Source organism: Phocoena phocoena, chromosome 10 (genome assembly GCF_963924675.1).
Source record: "Phocoena phocoena chromosome 10, mPhoPho1.1, whole genome shotgun sequence".
In the NCBI taxonomy this organism is placed as follows: Eukaryota; Metazoa; Chordata; class Mammalia; order Artiodactyla; family Phocoenidae; genus Phocoena; species Phocoena phocoena.
In genome coordinates, this window is record NC_089228.1 from 92016517 (window position 1) to 92038627 (window position 22111).

Genomic DNA, 22111 nt, shown 5'->3' on the forward strand with positions numbered 1-22111 from the left:
AAATGCACTTTACATACATCTTTTTAAAAAATTGCCTGATTGTTTAAAAATAAATGTACCCTAAACCAATTATTTTTATTGTGCGTATTTGTGGCCATTCCTATTTATAAGTTGACTGTAATTACAAAATTGGAGATTTTTACTTTTTTGTTAACACTGTTAGAAGGAAAACATTGATTTTCAATTTTCATTAGTTTATTTCCATCTGAAAAAGTAGACTTAAAGCTCTTCATTGAATGAATGCTAGGAAAATAATTACAGAGAAGAGAGAAGGGGTGGGTGTAATCGATACTTCTTAAAGCAATATTTCCAAACAAACACTAGGATGAGTATCTAAAAAGCCAATATTTTCTGTCAGTGTTTAAATTGCACGTTAATTTGGTTCTGTGCATTACAAGGCTTATTCTAACACCACAGGTCACAACTTAAATGAAGGTTTTTCCTATCACACATTGCTCTTGTCCAACAGTGGTGATAAGGAGTGCCTCTTTGCTCCCCTTTGTCTGGAAAAAAGGGAAACAAAATGACATTGCTTATGTCACTGATAACATTGCTAAATGAATGCATACACTGCAAATATCCAGGGCCAGTGCTGTCCCTATCATGCACATGCCTTGCATTTGGTAGGTAATTAATACATTTATACTGAAGAATGAATGAATGAAATTATATATATACATTTATGTTCCAGGGATGCCAAAAATAATATATCCTTAAGAACCAATTTTTACAGGTTCAAAGGAAACTTCCAAGCATCCAGTCTAACGTGACTTATTTTTCTCTAGCATTAACTTCAGCAATCATTAATAGAGCACTTCGTTCAGTTAAGTCTATTTTGCACTGGAGTATAAAGTATTATGGAGTATAAAGGTGAATGAGGCACAAATCCTCCCCTTAGGTTTATAAGATAGTAAGATGATGAAGAGAGTATAAAAATAACTACAGTGTAAGAAAGACTATATAAAACATGTCCTAAGAGAAATATGAACAAAGTTTGTGGATGTGCAGAAGAGGCAGGTTGCTTCTAGTGCTGGGGACCAGAGAATGCATCCTGGTGGAATTAAGAGTTGAGTCTTCAAGCAGAAATGACAATAAGAATGGGCAGTGGGGGAAGGGCACTCAAGATGAAAGGACAGCAGGGATAAAGATGGAGAGGTGATAAAGGATGGGACATGTATGAAGGACAGTGGGTGAGCTTTGCTGGAATGGAAAGCTGTGCGACCCAGATCTGGGAGGAAAGGATAGGTCCCAGCAGATGGAGGCCTTCAATCTTAGCCTAAGTTGTTTGAACCCTAAGGGGCAGGCACTGGGGGATTGTGACAGTTTTGAAGCAGAATCATGATAACAACAGTTAATTTGGTGATGTTGACTAGGATTGGAAAAAGATAGGAGACAGGGAAATTCTCTAAGAAATAATTCACTAGTTTGGAGGGTCTTAAGCCTCTTGAGTCTTAAGCCGGTGCCTGAATTCTTCCCTTAACTAATTCCATCTCACAGAGCACCTGTCTGCTATGTGACGGATGCCCAATGGGGCTACCCCCGCCAGTGAACTCTTCTTTCTCACAACTCTCTCACATTTATTGTCCATATTTTCCAACTAGACCTGAAAGTTCCAAGAAAGCAAAGATAATGTCTGTTTAAAGGTTCAAGGCTATTTTCTGGAGGCTGACACAGAGAAAAGTCATTGAGTACATATTTATTAATACATTTTTCTTTTACAGGATTAGTTCTGAAGGTGGTAGAGTTGGAAAGAAGAGGACAGATGCTGGGCTCTTCTAAATCTTTTCAGACCTTGAGATTCCCACCCAAACCCTTGCCTTTCTCCTTAACAGACGATCTCATTATCTGCTGTACAAGGAGGCTGGTGCCATGTTAACTTCTATACCTTTTCCTTACACTTAATTTGAACTATGTCCCCTTCATCACCAAAGCTAAGAGTATTCTCGTCTTATTCCACCTTGGTCCTCTACACTGCATCTGAGACTCCTCCTCCCCACTGATTTTGTCCCTCTGGATAACATTTCAGTTGCCACCAGCCAGGCTGTACCAGAAAGCTGGTAACACAGTAGACACATGGGGGAGGGGGGGGCCATCTTTGGAATGGTTGTGCTGTTCTGCCTTTCTTTATATAGTGTAAAACTTTTAAATTGACAATTTTATATGAAGGGGCTTTGCTAGGATCTCAACACAGAGTAGGTGACTCAGGACCTTGAAATTCACAGTCTATAAAGCTTCTACAAGAATCAAGTGAGATCCAGACTTCCACGATCCTCTCCCAGAATCTGCTCCTGAGGGTCAAGCGCACCTGTGGAGCAGTCTGACATGCAGGAGGCTAACCATCTCTGAGCTGGCTTGCTGAAGAATTCTCCCCCAAAGGGATGTATTGGATGGAAACAAACGAACCCAAATATACCCTCTTCCTAAGCAGTGTTCATGCTTCTCAAAGAGGTGCAAGGAGAGAGAATGGGTCCCTGGATTCTCAGTTGTGCCCTAAATGAAGTTATGCTAGGGCCCCAGGTCTCTGTGAAGCCTATTCTACCCTCATGACTGCTGAGATAGTGAGACCAGATTATAGTCCCCTTGCTGTTTTACCTGAATCCCCTTTCACCTTTTCCAGCAAGAGACCATACCAGCAACAGCCAATGAACACAGTGTCCATTTTTTGGAGCTTTTCCTAGCCAATGAGGAGGAAAGGAGAATGATGACATGCCTCCACAAACATGCCTTCTCAGGAGTTAAAGTTTTGAAGAACACGTTACCAATGTCCCATGAGAGCTGGCATTTCATTTCAATAATTCCCAAGTGGGAAGTTATCAATGGTAATTTTACCAGCAGTTGATACACACGTTGTGGGTGCTGAGAATACCACACTCTCAGCAAACAGAGCATAATAATCATAGATAAAACTTACTGAGCACTTACCACGTGAATGAGGGCTTTATATTCTTTCTTCTTAAAGAGGGAACCGGGGTAGCTCAGCGCTTGCATCCTGACCCTCTTCCTCTTCATTGGAAGCTTGTGCTCGAGAAGTCAAAGACTCTAAAAACAAGTTTAAAATATTCCAAACTTTTGTCATGTGAAGGTCCTTAGTAAAGATTTCTACCTGATTTACTTCCGTATGTCCTGACCCAGCATCTATAAGAGAGAGGATTCTTTGATGGCTACACTTTGTGGTCTGATTGTCCCTGATATGGAGGAATTATACTGAGCTTTCACTGGATGGGACAGCTACAAAGTATGGCAGAGCTGGCCACATCATATAACCTTTGCAACACTACCTCCATTGCCCACTTCTCCTCCACCACCGCACTTGGGCCCAGCCTCCTTTGGCTACACCTTGTTCTTGGTTACATAGTTCTGGCACATGGAAACAAATTGGAGGTAGCAGCACACAGCCCTCTTTTTCCCAAGGTGGGGATTCTCAGTCATTATTTTGATAATTCAGTCCACCCACAAATGGGGGTGGGGGTGGGGGGTTGGGAAAGATGAGCACGGAAGGTGAGTGGATGAACTGTAAAGGGAAGAAAGCAAAGGTGAGCAATGCCAGGTTCCCTAGCACTGCAGACACTAAAATTGACACTTTTTATTTGTTCAGTGAATTCTTAACCTGAGATCCCTAGACAGGCTTCAGGAGTCTGTGAGTTCCACAAATCGTGTTATGTTTTAGGTTTTGTGCATTTATTTGAGGAGATGATCCACAGCTTTTATCTTATTTTTTTGGAGTCATCTATGTCGAAATATTGACCGAGATATCAATGATTTTATGGAAGTGCAAAACAGAGAACTGGTTCCTTCCTGCTTTTTCTTTCCAAGTCCCTCCGCAAAGACAGAATCTCAGGCTCAGGTGAACAGAGGCTTTGGTTCTTCAGAACAGAGGTGTGATCAGCCTTGCTGAACAGAATTATCCAGGCAGATCATGTTTGGTATGTTCAATCTTTTGGGAATATCTTCTCTTTTTAAAGGGCATCTTGTGATGGTCATACTTTAACTCAAAGGAATAATTCACTAATCCCAGGCACCGAGGCGGGGGATGGGGTAAGGTTCAGAGGCATTTGAGAAGATGACAAGGGGTAGTGGACACCACTCAGGCCACCGGGCATGGCTCTAATAATCCACTTTGTGGATAAGACTGTCCCTGCATGAAAATTTCATGTCATTAGAAATAGATTAAGACTGCTGGTCTTAAACCTAAGGATTCTTTTTATATTCCACTGATTTGTTGGAGCTATACCTAAATACTCCAGTCCACATTCATCTCTTCTGTCACTGAATCACTTGGAATTTGAATAAATTTACTGTTTATTCATTAAAATATCAATATAAAGAAATTACTCTTAAATTTTTTCCCCCGTTTTCTGTTTTCCAAGTCTCCCCTGTCTATATTTAAATGCCTCAAGGCAGGACCATACATAGTCCAAATTTACTTTATGTCATTATGTAATGCTAAAGAAAGTGCTGCCCATAGTCTTTCTTTTTTATTCAAACAGAAAGTCACAAAAATTATCATCCTCATCAGTTCACTCAGTCCCATGTAATTAATTTTTTTTATCTTGATCTTTTGTTAGCACTTTAATGAATTCATCAGTTTCCATAGTCTCTTCCTCTTGGCATATGTTGACAAAGAGCCTCCATTCACCTGTTGGCCAGGTGCCCTTGTGCCAGGGACACCTGCCCAGCTGTACACAGTGGCCCTAACCAAGGAGAACATGACATGCAATCAATGGTAAGTAGTTTCCATTGGTTTGCTTACTGAAACAAATCCAGATTTAAAGTCAGAGCTCAGAGAAAGAGACAAGTGTGTCTGAAATAGTATAGAAAATAAAACCATTGCCCATGGTGTTTAATATATATTTTTAAAATTCTAATTATTGGGAAGAAATAAGACGACATTGAAAACAAAATTAATATGAGAAGTAATAGGATTAATTATAATTAGTTAAAATTAACCAATAATTATAATAATCAGCCATATTAATAAAAACAGAATTAATAACAGCCAGATTCAAAGTTTGGAGACAGTCTAAGGGAGAAACATTATCCAAGAGAATTTAAGAGAACTAGTGGTATCAATATGAATCCAGAAAGAGTATAGAGAAAGGGGCCAACACGGTATTTAATTCTTCTGAGTGTAAAGAAGGCTCGAGAAGGTGAGTTGCCTGAGACCAATGGTTAGACAAGGGTTTATTAGTAATAAGGCAAACTTATTTATCTTTCATTTGAATGGAGTATCTTAAAACTAATGAAAATAGGGAATTCCCTGGCGGTCCAGTGGTTAAAACTCGGTGCTTTCACTGCTGTGAGCCCAGGCTTAATCCCTGCTCAGGGATCTAAGATCCCACAAGCCGCGTGGTGCGGGCAAAACAAATAAACAAACAAAAAGTAATGAAAATATAGAACAAAAATAATCATTTCATCCTAACATGACACTAGTATTTGTATGTTCTTTCATTTCTTTTCATGTTTTCTATGTGATATACTTTGTCGCTGTAAGTTAAAAGCGAAGTCAAAATGTATAGCTAAAATAGAGAATTAGATTTCAGTTTAAAAACTAAGATTATGTTTATTAAGGGGAACACACTTGCCTCTCTCATTTGATCACAGCAAAAAGTAATACTTATACAGTATTGCTGTAAGATGGAACAGCTAACGATGGGGAAGAAAGACTGAAGGATGTGGAGAAGTCTACCTAGAACTTACCCAGAATTAACAACGCTCTTTTAAGTGATGGAAATGCCACAATATCCATCCACCACACACCTGGCGCACAGAAGGCTCTCAACTGATATTGGTTGAACTGAATGTTTGACACATAACGTTCAGTTAGAGAACAACCTAGAAAATATGCATTGTCTAGAAGAAACTTTCATTGTTCAAAATAATTTTAAACAGTAAATATAACAATCAGTGGTCTATTATGAATTTAATGTTGTACATATGTATTATATACTTAGCATGTATTAAATACAGAGTATGTTTAATACATAGGAAATAAAAAGTGGGTTGACCTGCAATTTCATGGAATCACTAAGACAGCAAGTGGAAAATTCCGAAAAAATAACTCCGTCTAATCAGGTATATTCCTAGTCAGGGCATCTAAAAACATTTTACAATGGACAACTCTAGTTATCCAAGTTTCTGCCTGTTTTAGGTCAAGAGTCATCAACAAAACAGGAAGGATTAACTTCAAATAATTTTCCCAGCTAGATCTCACACTTGGAAAATAGTATTCTATTGAGTTTTGTGGATTCCTCCATTTTTTGGAAACAACACAATCCAGATTAAGTATTTTGTAATGATCCAAAAAGAGAAAAGAAAAGAAAAGAAAAATAGGCTGCTTTAAAACCTTGATCCTTCTTTATGACACCTCAAGAGTTTTGTTGATGTGATCCGGTTGCTTCTCAGCAAATGTAAGGGGTAGACTCAGGAGTTATTTAGGAGTCTGATCTACATGAAAGGAAGATCTATGAGCCTTCTTACCAATTCTGGTCAGAGGAGCCAGCATTTGTCTCCTCCTTCTCTCCCCCACACTTCCCACCCTAGATTATCTTCATCATCTTGTGACCAAAGGAGAAAATAACTCCCCAGCTGTCAGTGGCTTTCTCAGCTGCCAACACAAGAACTTGATCACACAGAGGGAAACTCCTGATTTAAGAAAAGACAGTCAACATGCACACTTTTGCTTATACCATCGGGGCTTCTGGTGGTGGTCATGGGGTGTACCTCTGCCTGCATCCACCAGTGCTCCCTGAAGCTACAGTAAAGACTTAGCTTTTTGTTGTTGTTATTATTCTTTTAGCTTTTGCATAACTGGCCTTTTGAATATCTCACATGGACCACTGGCCACCAGGTTTTATATGATATATAGAGAATATAACTTTGCTCACTTTCTGCCATTTTAGAAATTCTCTGGGTCCTGCTGAACCTGTTAATAGTGAATAGTGGACCAGTGGTGGGAGGAAGGGAGGAGGCTCTGACTGAGGAGCTGCGGCCTTGCTCAGTGCTGGCTCTTCGCCCATGCTTCTACTTTTCAAAAATCAATAGGGTTGGAAGCTGGAGACACTGGAGGTGTGTGACAGAGAGGAGAAAGGCGAAGATGCTCGTAGATCCATCTGGCAGTGCATGCATGGAGGATGGAGGGAGGCCTGGAAGAGGTAGCAGGAAAGGCATGGGGCTCTGTACAGGGCAGAGAGAACGGACAAAGCCAGAGCTAGGATCAGCCCATGGTGCCAGGGTTGGCTGGCTGGGCTGTGGGTGTCTTGGGGACACGGAAACAATGCCTGGGATAAAAAGCTCCACGCCTACCACCTATGACCATGTGGCAGGTCTTCCTGAAAGTAGTCCTGAATTTAAATGGAAAGAGTCTAGAAGGGCTATATTTTCGATTTTTTAAGGATAATAAAAGCATTAATGGGTGAAATTCTGCATTTTTGACTAAGTATCTATAATTTTGTGAATTTCTCCCAGTGGTGATGAAATAATAGTGGATGAAGTAAAATCAATGTAGCCTCTGCAAATACCTGTGGGGAGAGGGTGATAGACAGGAAGGGGGAGGATTCCACAGCACAGATGGAGTGTTTATAGTTCCAGCTTCTGACATGATGAGGAAGAAGGAGAAGATGCGGGGCTTAACTCTAAGTTGACTTCAGGAAAAAAAGTGATGAATTTCTTACTTCTCACAGATGTAGCAATGAAAATTCATTCTTCATTCAACAAAACTTGATCTTCAGACAAGTCTCGAATGATTTACTACAACCTCATAAAAAGTGTCAAAGAGATCTGTAAAATAAGACCAACCTGCTCAGAGTTTTTAAAAAGTAACTACAGAAAAGTCTGAATAATTGTGTGGTGCCATTCAAACATATTTGATAAGCCTTCTACAATCATTACTATGTACTTGAACTTTTCTTGTTTTATGTATTTTCTTGTATTTAGATTTTCAACTACACGATCAAACTCTTTTAGTGTCATGAAAACTCATTTTAAAATCGAATAACTGTATTTTTCTTTAGTCTAACTACTATAACTCAGAAAAGATTCTAGTGTCTGATTTTTCCTGTATTTGGGAATTCTTCTTGAAGTCTGATGTGGTCATTAAAAAAGATTGCAAAGAAAAGTAACTATAATCATAACCCTCTTGTAATCTAAAAACAACTGATGTCAGGAAGTAGCTGTGCGGCTGAAACGTTTAGTCAACACCTCCTTGATCATGTCTAACCAGAACCTGAATAAGACTTACTAAGAGGGCTTCCCTGGTGGCGCAGTGGTTGAGAGTCTGCCTGCCGATTCGGGGGACACGGGTTCGTGCCCTGGCCCGGGAAGATCCCACATGCTGCAGAGTGGCTGGGCCCGTGAGCCACGGCCGCTGAGCCTGCGCGTCCAGAGCCTGTGCTCCACAACGGGAGAGGCCACAACAGTGAGAGGCCTGCGTACTGCAAAAAAAAAAAAAAAAAAACTTACTAAGAACACCAGTGTCATGAGCTTTTCATTTATTTTGCTCTGATTTCAAATATCCATTGAGAGATTTTTGCCCTCCCACCCACCCAAAGACAGAGAGCTGGTGGCAAATTGGAGCAAATGCTGACATAGATTTGCATTTTCCAGGGTTCTTTAAAGCACAAGTAAGAGTGCCACAGCCTCCCACTGAGTAGCAAAAAATAGCCAATTTTCCATGGTCCACTGGAAAATTGGCATTTATCAGTGAGGGAAGCTTATTCATTATGTAAGAGTACATTCTGTAGATAGTTTTTCAACTATCCACATAAAATCCAGCCCCAGTGCCAAGGTCCCAGATCTCATCTTGCCCTGGTATCTGGAGCAATGATGACCAGGCTGTGTTTTGAGCCTGCTTGAGGATGGCTGATTCATTGTAGCATTTGCTCTGTGTATTTTAAGACAGGAAGGCAGTACAGTTCAATAACTCTTCCAGTTCCTGGCTTTGGAAGTAAGCAGACAGCAAATTTCATTTTGCATGTTAGTTCAAACCTGTCATGTTCAAACAACTTCAGCAACCCTCTAGAGAGCAGTGCTGCCCAGAAGAACTTTCTGTGATGATGAAGGTGTTCATCTAAGTGTGATTTTAAAAGTTCAGGTGTGCTCCCCTCCCCCTCCCCACTCGCTTCATCTCCCAGAGCAGAAGTCTCCACTACCACTTCCAGGAATCATCTTTATCAGTCACCCTTCAGTGAGGGCTGAAAAACTAAAATAGTAATCAGACAGGGAAAGAATGAAGATGAGACAGATTTCTAGCAACAAGCATTCTAGAGTTGTTCTGTCTAATATGGTATCCACTAGACACAGGTGGCTATTATAATTTTTACTAATTAAAGTGAACAATTCAGCTCCTCACTGGACACACAATAGCCACATGAGCTAGTGGCTGCTGCTTTGGACAGTACAGCATTTGGCCATTCAGTAGGATATAGGAGAAAAATATCTTTATATTTTACATGTAAAGCCCCATTAATGGATTAATAAGACACAGAGATAGTTTTATATAAAGAAGAGAAATTTTTAAAAATTAACTTGTTTAGAAAAATTTCAAATAAACATGCTCTTGACAAAATTTAACTAGTATATAAAGAGTAGGGTGTAAAACATAAGTCTTTTCTCACCCCCAGCTACTACAAATCCTTCCCACTGTGGCACTGAATACAATCATGATTTAGTGTGTGAGTGCGTGTGTGTGTGTGTATTTCTCAAAAATGCCTATGTAAATAAACACAGGTAAAGGTTTTCAATATCAGCCATTAAGAAAATGTAAACTAAAACTACAATGAAACACTTCTCATTTAAAGGGCTAAAATAATAAAAATAAAAAACTTACAATACCACGTCCCCACAAGGAGGTGGAGCAACTAGAACTCCCATATATGGGTCATGGGAAAGCAAAATGGCACAGGCATTTAGAAAGAAACGTGACTTCTTATACAGTTAAACGTATACTTACAATATGACCCATCATTCCTACTCCTAGAGATTCACCCAAGTGAAACAAAAACTTAAGTTTACACAAACACCTATGTATGAATGTTTATATTGGCTTTATTCATTAATTGCCAAAATGTGGAAATAACCCAAATGTTCCTCAACTGCAGAATGGATAAACAAACTGTGGTCTATCTATGTAATGAAATACTACTGAGCAATAAAAGGAAAAAACGACTGATACACCTAACAAGAGGGATACATCTAAACATGCTATGCTTGCTTAAAGAAGTCTGGTTCAAGAGACTGTATACTATATAATTCCGTTTATATGACATTCTGGTAAAGGGAAAACTATATGGGACAAAAACCACATCAATAGAAGTCAGGGATTGAGGGTGAGGGCTGGGGTGGGACTTACAAAGTGGCACAGGGGAGTTTTGGAGTGACAGAAACTGTTCTATATCTTGATTGTCAGGTGACTACACAATTGTATGCATTTGTCAAAATACTAAGTACTATACACTAATAAGGGTGAATTTTGCTGTATGTAAATTATACTTTAATTTTTTAAATGGAGAAAAATAAGTTACAAAAAGTGCTTATGCATATACAAGTATGGGTGTGTGTATGTGCATCCTTTTATTGTTTTACAAAATGTAATAACAGTATAAATTTAATCTTGTTTTTCATGTATGAGAATAGATACCTTATCATACTGGTACATATAATACCAGTCATCAAGTGGTAGACATTTAGTTTGTTTTCAAATTTTCCTATTTCAACAATGTTGAAATAAGCATACCTGTATGTGTCTTTTCCCAGTTGTTCAAGTAAATCCGTATAATGAATTCTTTTAAATATAATTCTTGAGTCCAAGAATATGCACACCAAAATTTTTAATAGCTACCAACAATTATCCACCAAAAATGTGAACAAGGAGAGAAACTTTGAAAGGAAAATCAATAAATGACTAAAATGACTATGTGTAGAGGGCAAGTGGCCAGAGAAATTAAAAAACACATAATTTTTTTCCAGTTCTGAAATCTGAAGAATTGGGAAAATTGTGACACCATTTACAGAAACAGAAAAGTTAAAGGGGAACTCTTTGGGGTGAGGTGGGATTAGTGGAGGAGAGGTTAAGGTGACGAGCTGACTTTCAGACCTGTTGAATTTGTGGTGAGTGAAGCATAGCCAAGGTCTAATAGGCAGTTTGTGTGTATCTGAGCTCAGGAGAGGGTTCTGGAACAGAAATAGAGGACCCTTAGCTATTGCTGAAGAAATGATAATTAACATAACACTATTTAAGATCTCTGAAGTCTGGGTTTCCAGGATCAATGATCTCTTCAAGCATAAAGGGAGGAAAGGTAAATAACTGAGGACTGAACCTTGGGGAAGCTTGGAAGGTCAAGTTTGGAAGATCAAAGAGGAAAAGGAAACACGAAGTTAAACAAAAAAGAACCAGGAAAGAGCAGCATTATAGGAACCAAAGAAAGAATTTCAAGGGATAAAGAAGTGGTCCACAGTATCTTAGAGCAACTCTCAAAATGAGAAAATTACACAAGCATTCCTACAACTGAACCAACCCAATAAAGGATAAAAGAGCACATTGCTTCACAAGAGAATATTTCAGAAGGATGAGGGCTGAGTGAAAAAAAGTCCTGTGATCTGTTAATAGATCACTTTTAATTATGCACTGTCAAAGGTAAGATGAACAGAAGGCAGAATTCAACCTATAGAAAGTCATGGAAAGTGAATTGTCAGAAAATGGTGACAGTCGGTAAAAAGAACTCAGAAAAGAGAAAAATAGAATGGTAAATTGAGAGGCTAAACATGGCAATATCTTAGCTCAGAATCAGAACTCCTTTCCAGAACAGCTACGCCTTTCCCACTGTGAGTAATTTCAGAGATTGGGCTCATACGTGTCTTATTCAGGGAGAAGACTTTGCAGCAATGGAAGCCACAGAGATGAAGGCTAAAACTCAGACTGCTGAAGTCAACAGAAAGACAGGTATCTATGTCAAGTGAATGGATGCTGTCACTCAGGAATATTTAAATTTTAATGTCCATCTGAGCTTTATCTTACTGTCAATAAACATGGATTGGATCATTGATTGGTGGTGACCCTAAATTGATAATCAGATTGTTAAATTCAGCTCCAATGTGAAGTTCTATTTTTCTTAAAAAAATAAAAGCAATATAACTAGGATGCAGTGAAATGACTATCACATAAGTGGTGATGATGCTAATATCATCTTATATATTATAGTGTTTTATAGTTTTAAAAGTTTTTTAAAATTTGCTTTCAAATGAAAAGTAACAAAAGTAACACCTTTAGCAAAGAGTCATCACACTTTAAGATTCAAGAAATTTAATCTAGAAAGAAATTTCCATTTGAGAAAACCTCCATGTCTAGGGAATGTACATTTGTCATCTTAGTACTGAGGAGGTTTGGATGATATTTTAGGAACTTGAGGAGTAAATCTAGAACTAAATATGTGAAATGTGGGTTTCTAATTGAAACATTTGACATTGGTTAACTGATTCTGTAGCATAATAAAAAATGAAATGAATGCCAGCAATGGCAGAGTAGGACATTCAAAAATCCTTTCCTGGGCTGCCCTGGTGGCTCAGTGGTTGAGAGTCCGCCTGCCGATGCAGGGGACACGGGTTTGTGCCCCGGTCCGGGAAGATCCCACATGCCACGGAGCGGCTGGGCCCGTGAACCATGGCCGCTGAGCCTGCACGTCCGGAGCCTGTGCTCCAAAACAGGAGAGGCCACAACAGTGAGAGGTCCGCATACTGCAAAAAAAAATCCTTTCCTCCATAAAAGCAATGTGAACACTTGAAAATTTTTCAGAATAAAATACTTCAGAACTCTGAAAATTAAGTTTAATTTCTGGTCGTTTCAATGATTAATTTTATCAAATAGTTTAAATACAGATCAATACAAATACAAATAACACAAATTCTTCACAAACTCTTTTAGAAAATAGGGTGGGGAGAGAATATTTCTCAGCTCATTCTATGAAGTCAGTATTAACCTGATACCAACAGCAGACAAAGAAAGCCCCCAAACAAGAAATCTACAGACCAATATCCCTTGTGAATATAGATTAAAAAATCCCCAACAACAACAAAAAAATAGTAAATTGTATCTAACAGCATACATAACCTTGGATGATTTATCCCAGGAATGCAAGCTTGGTTCAACATAAGAAAATCAATGTAATACACCATATAAATAGAACAAAAGACAAAAAGCACATGATCCTTTCCATAGATGCCGGAAAAGCATTAGACTAAATCCAACTCCCCTTATAATAAAAACATACAACAAACTAGGAATAGAAGGGAACTTCCTCAACTTGATAAAGGGCATCTACAAGAAACCACAGCTCATGTTATACTTAATGGGGAAAGACTGAAAGCTTTCTCTCTAAGATCAGAAAGAGACAAAGATGTCTGTTCTGACTATTTCTGTTCAACATTATTATAATGAAGGTTATAATCAGAGCAATAATGCAATTTTAAAAACCTAGATTGAAAAGGAAGTAGTAAAACTATCTCCATTTGAAGATGACATGATTATGTATATAAAACATCCTAAGAAATACACACACATAAATGATTAGAGCTAATAAATGAGTTCAACAAGGTTGAAGGATACAGTATTAATATACAAAAATATCTATTTTATTTCTAGCAATGGAAAATCTGGAAATGAAATTAAGGAAACAATTCTATTTATAATAGTATCAAAAACAATAAAATGTTTAGAAGTAAATTTAGCAAAAGAAGTATAAGATTTGTATACTGAAAACTATAAAACATTATTGAAAGAAATTACAGAGTAAGTAAATGAAAAGATATTCCATATTCATGGATTAAAAAAATATTGTTAAGATGGCAATTTCCCCAATTAAATCTATGGATTCAACATAATCCCTATCAGAATCCCAACTGTCTAGTTTTTAGAGATTGAAAAGCTGGTACTAAAATTCTTTACGGAATTGCAACTCATAATACCTAAAACAATCTTACAAACCACAGAGTTGGAGTTTGCACACTTCTTGATTTCAATACTTACTAAAAAGTGGCAGAAATAAAGATAATATGGTACTAGCATAAGGCTAGATATATAGACCAATGATACAATGGAAAGTCCACAAAAATTTTACATTTACGATTCATTGATTTGTGACAAGAGTGACAGCACAATTCAACAGAGAAAGAATGGTCTTTTCAACCAACATGAAACTGGATACTACTAGGAAACTGGATAAACATATGCAAAAGAATGAATTTAGACCTCCACTTCACACAATATATAAGAATCAACTCAAAATAGATCAAAAACCTAAATATAAGATATAAAGCTATGAAACTATTGGAATAAATCATAAGCATAAATCTTTAAGACTTCAGATTAGGCAATGTTTTCTAAGGTATGACACCAAAAGCACAAGCAACCAAAAAAACAAAAAATTAAACTTCATCAAAATCCAAATGTTTTGTGCTTCAAAGAATGCTACTGAGAAATGAAAAGACAACTCAGAGAATAGAATATATTTGCAACTCATATATCTGATAAAGGTCTAGCATCTAGATATATAAAGACGTCTGAAGTCTACAAATAACAAATGCTGGAGAGGGTGCGGAGAAACAGGAACCCACCTACACTGTTGGTGGGAATGTAAATTAGTGTAGCCACTATAGAAAACAGTATGGAGTTTCCTCAAAAACCTAAAAATAGAGTTGCCATATGATCCAGCAATCCCACTCCTGGGCATATATTCAGACAAAACTCTAATTCAAAAAGATACATGCACCCCTATGTTCATAGCAGCACTATTCATAATAGCCAAGACATGGAAACAATCTAAATGTCCATTGACAGATGAATGGTTAAAGAAGATGTGGTACATATATACAATGGAATACTACGCAGCCATAAAAAAGAGTGAAATAATGCCATTTGCAGCAACATGGATGGGCCTAGAAATTATCATACTAAGTGAAGTCACAAAGAGAAAGACAAATACCATATGATATCACTTACATATGGAATCTAAAATATGCCACAAATGAACCTGACTACAAAACAGAAACAGACTCACAAACATAGAGAATAGACATGTGGTTGCCTAGGGGGAGGGGGATGGGGGAGGGAGGGACTGGGAGTTAGCAGATGCTAACTGGTATATATAGAATGGATAAACAACAAGTCCTACTGTATAGCACAGGGAACTATATTCAATATCCTGTAATAAACCATAATGGAATAGAATATTAAAAAGAATGTATATATACGTATAAATGAATCACTTTGCCGTGCAGCAGAAATTAACACAACATTGTAAATCAACTATACTTGGATTAAAAAAAAAAGTCTGACAACTCAACAATAAAAAGACACATAACCCAGATCAAAATAAAAATAACCAAATTGAGTAGATATTTCTCTAAATAAGATATACAAATGGCCAATAAGTATATGAAAAGATGTTCAGTGACACTACTGTATAGGGAAATGCAAATTAAATCACAAAAAATTACCACTTCACACTCACAAGGATGGCTAAAATAAAAAAGACAGACACACTCCACTCCTAGAGAAATGAAAACATATAGTTTCATAAAAACTTGTTTGCTAATTTTCTTGGCAACATTATTCATAATATCCAGAAGGTGGAAACAGCCTAAATATCTACCAAAGGATGAATGGATAAACAAAATGTGGTATATCCATACAACATATCACTCAGAGATGAAGTACTGACACAAAATACAGTGTGGATGAACCTTGAAAATATTATGCTAAGTGAAAGAAGCCAGACACAAAAGCCCAGATATTGTATAATTTCACTTATATGAAATGTCCAGAATAGGAATCCACAGAGGCAGAAAGCTGATTGGTGGTTGCCAGGGGGAGAGCAAAATGGGGAATGATTGTTAATGGGTATGGGGTTTCTTTTGGGGGTTGATGAAAATATTCTAGAATTAGCAAGCTTTGGGTTAATCTTTGTATATGGAGTAATGCAAAAGTTTAACAGCATTTTTTTTTTCATGTGGCTATCCAGTTTCCCAGCACCATTTTTGAAAAACACTGTCCTTTCCCCATTGAATGGTCTTGGTACTCTTGTTGAAAATCATTTGACTATATGTGTGAGGGTTTATTTCTGGGCTCTCAGCTCTATTCTACTAGTATCTATGCCTGTCTTTATGCCAGTACCACATTGTTTTAATTATTGTATCTTTGCTCTAGTAAGTTTTGAAATCAGGAAGTGTGAAACTTCCAACGTTGTGTTTCTCAAGATTTTTTTTTTTTTAACTGTTCTAGGTCTCTTGAGATTCCAGATGAAGTTTAGGATGAATTTTTCTATTCCTGGAAAAAGAAATCATTGGGAATTTGATAGGGATTACATTGAATCTGTAGATTGATTCAGGTAGTATTGACATCTCTATATTAATTTTTCCAATTCATGAACATGGGATGTCTTACTATTTATTGGTGTCATCTCTAATTTCTTTCAGCAATATTTTGTAGTTTTTAGTGTACAAGTCTTTCACCTCCTTGCTTAAGTTTATAACTGAGTATTTTATTATTATCGATGCTATAGCAAATGAAATTTTCTTAATTATCTTTCTAGATTGTTCATTGTTGGTGTATAGCAATGCAACTGATTTCTGAGTGTCGATTTTGTATCCTACAACTTTGCTGAATTTACTAATTCTAACAGTTGTGTGCATGTGTGTGTGTGATCTTTAGGGTTTTCTACATATGAGATCATGTCATCTATGAACAGAGATCATTTTACTTCTTCCTTTTCAATTTGGATGTCTTTTATTTCTTTTTCTTACCTAATTGCTCTGTCTAGAACTTCCAGTACTTTGTTGAAATGAAGTGGCAAAAGTGGGTATCCTTGCTTGTTCCTGAGCTTAGAGGAAACACTTTGTCTTTTATCCTTGACTATGATGTTGGCTGTTAGTTTTCATATATGGTCTTTATGTTGCTGAGGTAGTTTCCTTCTATTCCTAGTTTGTTGAGTGTTTTCATCATGAAAGTGTGAATTTTTTCAAATGCTTTTTCTGCATCAATTGAGATGATCATATAATTCTTCTTTCATTCAGTTAATGTGCTGTATTACACCAATTGATTTTCACATGTTGAACCATCCCACATAAGTTTTGATCTGTAGACTAGCTGATACTGAAGGATGAGCCAGTACAATATTTACCTTAATAAATAATTTTGACTATTGAAGAACTCTGAGTGATTTCTTCTGTATGTGTCTTTTTCTTGCTTATAGCTTTTTCCTTATAACATTATTTTTAAAGATTATGGAAGTCCATCATTCTCATTTTATGGAAATTAAGATATTTTAGAGAGGCATAAAGTGAACTGGTAATTTAAAAAACTAGAATGAACTATTTGGAGAAACTACTTATTACTTTAAAGAAAATTCTTGAGATGATTTCAATCTTGTGAAACAATGTGATTATATAACACTTCAATGGATCTATTCAATTGTAATGATAGATATGTCATCTTCTCATTCTGGGAGTTTTTTAGCTCTTGATATTTTGAAATTTAACTTTCTCTTTTAAAGTGATAAAACTGGCATAGGTATGCCAAGTTATATCCTCAGCAGTCCTACAAACTGGAGGAGCAAGGAAAGTGTGCTTTTAGAGCAGCACTATCCAATAGAAATTTAAGTTGAAACACATATGTAATTTTAATTTTTCTAGTAGTCACATTTTAAATGATAGAAAAGGCAAAACTGGTTTTAATATAATTTATTTAATCCAATATATTCTAAGTATGATTTCAACATATATTCAAATTAATTTTTTATTAAAAAGTTGAGATTATTTGTACTAAATCTTTGAAATACTGTATGTATTTTATACCTATAGCATACCTCAATTTGTAGTTGCCACATTTCAAGTGCCCAATTGACATACGTGGCTTGGGCTATAGCGCAACCTTAGAGTTCTACACTTCCTGAATTTATAATAGCATGCTTTTGCACACATGAAATCACATTATGCAATACCTAGCTACATCTCAGCAAAATATTTGTCAAGGCCCTCGAAGAGGGGAGAGACTGAGGGTTGATGAGAAATGGTTATCTCACTACTTGCTCAGTGTTTGGGGCTTACTGCCAGCCCTCAGAGTTCTTGGATAGACTGTTATATTCATAATCATTGTCAGCTCCTGATGTTTTTCCTTTTTTATCAGAAAGTTAGGCTTCTGGCAGTATTCAGTGCTCAATGTCATTGCCACTCATATTTTTTTGAATGCCAGATATTATGTATGAAAAATTCTAGAGGCTCTGGGGATGTTATCTTCTTCCAAAGAGGGTAAATCTTTAATTTGCTAGGCAGATATCAGATGTTAATTTGCTGGGTTTGGAAAACTTTTTGTAAGGAACCAAATAGTATTGCAGTCTAAGAGACAAGATCAAAGATATTGTATACATATGTATATAACAAGAAAAAAATTCAAACATTTTTTTGATGAAATTCAACATATAATTACAATAATTGAGAACTTTTTTGTAATACGGTCTACCAATAAGAATGTGGGGATTTTCTTTTGGGGGGATGTCATTTTGTTTGAGGTTTAAATTTAGTGTTTCCTATCATAACAGTCAATTGCAAATATTTATCTGTTAATACTGACCTGAAATGAGATATTCTGTATTTCATCTTTGAAAATGTCCTTTTAAACAGATAGGTACTACCAAATATTGATATCAGACTATAATCATATGATTTTAATAGAATATATTCATCCCTTAGAAGGCATTTATAGAATTCTATTAGATTCTTCTCTTATAGTTTAAGACCAGAAAATATATCCACTGAAAACTGGCTTGTGGGATCCTCCTTCTTGTTTTAACTTTTGCCAGAAGGAGGTCAACAAAACATTTTGACGCTACTTGTAATTTAAACAACATTAGTTGTTATCAAACAACTTCACTGCAGTATAAGTTTTGCATGTAAGTGATGCTTGGTCTGGTAATTTTAAATTGAATTCATTAAAAAAACACCATCAAATCTACAGCAGTGTTAATTTCAGAAAAGAAGAAATTTCTCAAATCTATAACCTAAACTTCCAATGCAAGAAACTACAAAAAGAAAACTAAACCTACAGCAAGCAAAAGGAAGGGAATAATAAAGATTAGAATGAAAATCACAGAAATAGAAAAAAAAACCCAAAAATAAAGAAAATAGATTAAACCAAAAGTTCAATAAAACTAACAAATAGACTTACCAAGAAAATAAGAGAGAAGACACAAATCACCAAAATCAGGAACATAAGAGGGGATATCACTACTGACCCTATCAAAGTTTAAAGGATTATAAGGACTATTATAAACAATATTAGATCTACAAATGAGACAATCTGGATGAAATGGAAAAATATCATAGAGAGATACAAATTATGAAAACAGACTCAGGAAGAAATAGAAAATTTGAATATACCTATAACAAGAAGATAAACTGAATTGGTAATTAGAAATATCTTACAAAGGAAAGCTCAGGTCTAGTTGGTTTCATTGATGAATTTAAGTATTTAAAAATAATACCAGTTTTTCACCAACTTTTAGAAAAGAGAGGAGGAGGAAACACCTCTCAACTCATTCTATGAGACAGTATTACCCTGATAACAAAACAGACAGAAACCTCACAAGAAAACTAGTCAATATCATAAACATACATGCAAAAAGCATTAATAAAATATTAGAAAAATTAACTCAGGAATGTATAAAAATTTATATACCACCTCCTAGTGTGGTGTGTTCCAGGAATGCAATGTTGGTTTGACAACTGAAGATTAATATAGACTACCGTATTAGTAGAATAGTAAGGAGCCAAAATCACATGATTCTCTCAATTGTTTCAGAAAAAGCATATGAAAAAATTCAACATCCATTTATGATTTTAAAAACTTAAACTAGGAATAGAAGGGAATTTCCACAACCTGATGAAGGACATCTATGAAAAACCTATAACTACTTAATGGTGAAAGACTGAAAGCTTTCCCTCAAATATCAGGGAAAAAAGCCACAATGTCCACACTCAACATGCTTATTCAACATCAGATTGAAGGTTCTAGTCAGTGTAACAAGTTTTTTAAAAAAAAAAGCATCCAGTCCAGGTTTGGAAGAAGGAAATAAAATTGTTTATTTGCATATATCATGAGTCTGTATGTAGAAAATCCTTAAAAAATCCATAAAACATATGAGAAGCAATAAACTATTTTAGCTAGTTCACAGAATACAAAATCAATATGCAAAAATCAATTGTATACCTATACAATTGTAACAATAGGGACAATTTGAAAATCTGAAAATGAAATTAAGTTTTATTTATAATAGCATCACAAATAATAAAATACTTAGAAATACATTTAACAAAAAGAAACCAAACACTTGTACACTGAAAAGTAAAAAGCACTGTTGAGAAAAATTAAAGATCTAATGAATGGAAAGATGTCATCTTCATGGATTGGAAGACTTGATATTGTCAGGATGGTTGTTCTCCCCAGATTGATCTATAGATTCAACACAACGCTTATCAAAATCTTGCATGCTACTTTTCAGAAACTGATGAGCTGATCCTAAAATCTGTATGGAAATGCAAAGTGCCTAGTATAGGCAATACAATTTTGATTAAGAAGAACAAAGTTGGAGGACTCACACTACCTGATTTCAAGACTTATTATAAAGCTACAGTGATCAAGAATATCGTACTGACAGAGGGATAAACATAAAGATCAGGAGTTAGCAAATAATCTTTATAAAGTGCCATATAGTAAATATTTGAGACTTTTTGGTTTCTGTTGCAAATGACGGCACTCTGCCATCATAGTAAAAAAGTAGCTCAAACAAGATGTAAACACGTGGGAATGGCTGTGTTCAATAAAACTTATTAACAACAGAAAAAAGGTAGTGAGCTGGATTTGGCCCACAGACCATATTTTGCCACCCCTGTTACAGATCACTGGTATAGAATTCAGAGTCCAGACATAAATCCTTACATTTGTAGCAAACTGACTTTCAACAAACATGCCAAGACAATTAAATAGAGAAAGGATTGTCTTTCCAACAAATAGTGATGAGGCCGTTGGATATCCAGATGCAAAAAAGAAATATATGGAGTAAATAAGTGATTTAACCAACATAGAATCTTACCTCACACTATACTCAAAAATTAGCTCCAAAGGAACCTGAGTCCTAAAAGAACTGAGGTTAAACTTTTAAAAACTTAAACTAGGAATTATAGAGGTTAAACCTCTATAAAAGCGGATAAGAATCTTCATGCCCCTGGGTTAGCAAAGAATTCAGGGCTTCCCTGATAGCGCAGTGGTTAAGAATCCACCTGCCAATGCAGGGGACATGGGTTCAAGCCCTGGTCTGGGAAGATCCCACATGCTGCGGAGCAACTAAGCCCGTGCGCCACAACTACTGGGCATGTGCTCTGGAGCCCGCAAGCCACAACTACTGAGCCCGTGTGCCACAACTACTGAAACTCATGCACCTAGAGCCCATGCTCGGCAACAAGAGAAGCCACCGCAATGAGAAGCCCGCGCACCACAACGAAGAGTGGCCCCCACTCGCTGCAACTAGAGAAAGCCCACGTGCAGCAACAAAGACCCAACGCAACCAATAAAAAAATAAATAATAAATAATTTAAAACAAAGTAAGTCAGACATGACACTAAGAGCACAAACTATAAAAGAAAAAATTGATAAATTGTACTTCATTAAAATTAAAAACTTGTTCTTCAAAAGACAAGATTAAGAAAGTGAGAAGATAAGCCACAGACTCAGAGAAATATCTGTAAATCGTATATCTGGTAAAGGACATGTACCTAAAATCTGCAAAGAGATCCTACAATTGTATAATGAGAAGACAAACAACCCAATTAAAAATGGGCAAAAGACTTGAATAGACATTTTACCAAAGAAGACATATGAATGGCTAATAAGCACATGAGAAAGTGCTCAACATCATTAGTCATTAGAGGAATGAAAATTAAAGCCACAATAAGATACCACCTTATATACTTACTAAGAATGTTTATCAAAAAGACAGTATCAAGTACTGGCAAGGATAGAGAGAGCCTGGAACGCTCATATACTGGCAGTGGGAATGTAAAATGGCACAGCCAC

General features: G+C 36.4%; 1 pseudogene; it reads right to left on the reverse strand.

Annotated features, from left to right (window-relative positions):
* Positions 1–7020: 7020 nt before the first annotated feature.
* LOC136129697 (S-formylglutathione hydrolase pseudogene) lies at positions 7021–18208 on the reverse strand (annotated as a pseudogene).
* Positions 18209–22111: the final 3903 nt, after the last annotated feature.